Raw genomic sequence first — 4083 nt, 5'->3', positions numbered from 1 at the left:
CACCTGAAGCACTCTATTGATGATGATTTTGAATATATTTAGCATATTAATGCTTTGGGTTTTAAATAGATCATAAATATTAGTCATTTTGTATCTAAAACCTGAATATTTGGTGCCTTGACAAATTTTTTATTGATTTTCTAGGTAAAAGTAAGTACACATTCTCTACAAAAAAAAACACTGAGGCAGATGAAAACGATGAACAGTTACTATTTATTTGCAGAATTTTGAAAAAAAACAGGAAGAAAAAATTGGAAATGCTGGAAAACAACACAAAATTTGGCACTTACAAAAGCAAATTATGGAACATTTAATATGTTCCTTCCAATTTGTTCATTTCACAAAATAAATTGAATTTTTGCTGTAAAATTTGTGTTGTGCTGTATTTGTGTGCCTTTTCCTTCTTTATACAAAAATAATACAACTTAAAGTAAGCACTGGAAATATTTTACGTGTCTTAAGGCTTTATTCATAATGTGGCTAGCACTGACTATTGGCATGTCTTCTTTTCTTAGGAATGGATAAACAAACTGTCAGAAAGAAAAAGAGATAGTTATAATAATAATAGCAGAATAAACAATAAAAGGCGAAGACTGCTGCTACGCCTCTCAAAGGAACCTCAGCATCAGGAGAACAGACCATAGAGCCATCTAGTGAGACTTTAACATTACTGCAGTATTAAAAACACTTACAAATATATCCACATGGTGGCGCTCATGTATTTAAGAAATGTTTGGTATGATCTTTTTTTGCTCCATGTCTCCTGTGTTTCTGACAGACATTATCAGTAGAATCAACACAAACATTCTGAACAGTCATATTTCTATACTGTAGACACTTTGGCTATGTTCCTAAACTATGTTTCTCAAATTAATCCTTATTGATTTAGTCCAGCACCACAAATATATCTCTAAACCCAGAATCCCGGAATAAATTGGTCCCTTCTGTGTGGAGTTTGCATGTTCTCCCTGTGTCTGCGTGGGTTTCCTACAACAGTCTAAAGACAGAGCAGTCAGGCCAACTCGACATGCTAAATTGCCTCTAGTTGTGAATGTGTGTGTGGATGTATATGTCTGCCTGCCCTGTGATGGACTGGTGACCTGTCCATGGTATATCCTGCCTTCTGCCCAATGACAGTTGGGATAGGCTCCAGCTCCCCCTGTGGTGTGTGTGTGTGTGTATGTATTTAACATTTGTGCTTTAGTTGTTAATTCGAAGAAAACCTTTTATAGACGTGACAAATCCACCATGTTGAGGCTCTTTTCCTGTAAAGATAAGAACATTTTTATTAACATGTCATGTTTTCAGGTATCAGATTGGATGCATTCCTTTATCTGCAAAATTGTAAAGTTTACCTCTCTCGTGTTCTGTATCTGAACACTCTTCTTTTTTGTACATTTCTCCCCTGTTTGCCTCATAAATCTTGACAATCTTCTGCAGCAGTTCATCCACTTGTCTCTGGTCGCTGGCGTCTCTGTTATTCAACGCGTGAAATCTGTTCCTGTTCTTCTTCACAAATTCTCTCAGGTCTGCATTCTTGTCAATGAATGTTTCAATAGGTTTGCCGTCCAGATCGTCTTTTCCAGTGAAAAGGATCAAAGTGTAGTTGGTGGCATTTTTCCCTAGAACGTCTTGAACAAGCTGCATGGTTCTCTTGGTTGCTGGACTAAAGCGGTCAACAGTCATCACTATGATGAGGACATTGAATCCAGTTTTGGACCCAGTGGAGATAATCTTCTGGATTTCTTCTGGATTTTCATCAAAGCCAGGAGAGTCTATCAGCTCCAGATTCTTTCCAGCTGAACTGTAGCTGTAAACGTCTTTGTCTTCAGTCTGCTCGCCTTTTCTTTGAAGAGTCTTGATACTTGAGGTTTTTCCCACCCCAGTCATTCCAAGGAATAGAACTTGGATGGGTTTTTTAGATTTTTCTGCATCCATGGCGGCTGCATCTTTGTCTCTTAACCTCTTTACACCATTACCTTTCTGCTCAGAAGATATTTCTGCCTTAGTAAAGTGTTCTTTGTCCTGAGAAAACTTCACTGGTTGCGTTTTTTTCATCTCTGTCTTTTTCAGGTCTGTTAAGAGTTTCTGAACATCCTCATCAGATCTTTTATCTCTGTTGTTCCATGAATGGCATCTGTTGTTGCAGCACCTTAACAGGGCTTGAAACTCTGGTCCTCCTTCCTTCAGGAATTCTTCAAAGGTTTTCCACTCAAGGTCGTCACTGTGTGAAAACAAGATTGTGGTGTGCTCCAGGAATGAAGGACCAAAGATGTCTTTGAGTCCATAGATTTGAGCAATTTCTTTAGATTCCACAGAACCAGTCTTTATGACCAGGAGGAAGGAGTATGGTCCACGGAGATTCTGTACAGTTTGCCGTATCTGAGTTGAAATTGCATATTCAGTAAGTTCTGTGCAGTCCCAGCCTGGAGTATCCACCACAGTAACCTGCCAATCATTGATCTTCTCCGTTGCAATTTGGCAGCTCAGTGTCACTGACTTTGCAGATGTTTTTGATAAGAAATCCCTCTTGCCGAGTATCGTGTTTCCAGAGGAGCTCTTCCCCGAGCCTGTAGCACCAATTAAAACAATCTGTACTGAATCATCAGTAACTGTCTCCTGTGTTTTAGCAGCCATTTCACCAGTGACGCAGAATCACAGACGCAAAAAAGCAACGTTCCTGGAAAAGATTTTGAGTTGTTTTGTTTAAATGATTTGATAATCATGTTTAAATATCTATTTTGCATATTTGACATGATGAAAGTGACAGGGATAACAGGGGCAAAATTAAATTAAATATATTCATAATCTATGAGTTTTAACCTTAGAACTTAATGTTACTTGAACTTGAAACTCATATTTTACCATAAACATACATCATATATAGTTACCAAAACCAAAGGAGTTTTGTAAATTTAATATATTTTATAAATAAAGTTCACTGAAACAAAACTTCCTACATAGAAAAAAGAACAGTATCTTTTTAGAACAAAATTGTCAACAGAGCTTCACAAATGTTTGGTAGCACTGGAGAGCAAAGGGAATTTGTTATTACCAGGCTTAGAAATAGTACTGAAAATCTGTATTTAATTAAAATTACTGTTACGAATAAAAGTACTGTTTTGCTTGAGTACTAGCAGAAGCATTATTTATTTACTTAATGAGATAAGTAAATGAGTAGTTCATTGGAAAATCACAGCCTGAACATATTTCTGAGTCGACTTTGCTAAATCAAATGGAAATAATCTTCACAAACGAAACTAAAGCCAAGCGTGATATTACAGGAGATACGTTTGGAGTGCTGAACGCTGGTACTGCACTAGTGCACGTTCACACATCTTTCTATAAACAGTGAAAGGCACAAGGTTTGCCTGAAACTCCATGCATTTCATAGTTAGATGATTATGTAAAGCATAATAGTTTGTTCCCAACAAGTAGTTGTTCCCTGAATGTTTCATTTCAAATCCATAACTGGCTGTGCAGAGCTTGTTACAGTTTAATTAAGTCAGATTTTTTTCTTTGACATCACGAAAAGCACAGATTGTTCGATAGAGTCAAAATAATACGTTTTTTTTTCAAATAATAATGTAATTGTTGCCTATTTGCTCCTTAAACGTTAGCTTACATGAGCTCATGTTAACCTCTAAAGACAGTAAACATTACAGTCACAGGCTTCCTTCTAACTGGTTTTGGAGCTGACATACTCATTGTTTATTTTCAACCTGTAATGTTATTAAAAATAAAAACCAGCAAAGTAATGTATTAAAAATGAACTCAAGTAAAAGTACTGTGATTTATTTATTCTCAACAGCACATCAACATTTATGATACAACAACATAAGACACTCACCTTTCTGAAGGCAACTCAGACGCAGACAAGGGAAGCAGGACGCTTCTCAGTGTATTTATAGTTCTATGAGTCCCGCCTCACAAGTTAAAGTATCCAATCGTGAAAAAGTATAACAAACAGGAGGGGTCAAAGCCTAGACAGTGATATATAAAATCACTGACACTAAGGAAAATTCATTGTAAAACGCAACTCTGAACGCATACACTTTAAACAAAACCATTACTGCGACAGTC

Source organism: Pygocentrus nattereri, chromosome 5 (genome assembly GCF_015220715.1).
Source record: "Pygocentrus nattereri isolate fPygNat1 chromosome 5, fPygNat1.pri, whole genome shotgun sequence".
Taxonomy (NCBI): Eukaryota; Metazoa; Chordata; class Actinopteri; order Characiformes; family Serrasalmidae; genus Pygocentrus; species Pygocentrus nattereri.
The sequence above is the reverse complement of the archived record's forward strand: the minus strand, read 5'-3'. Positions refer to the sequence as shown.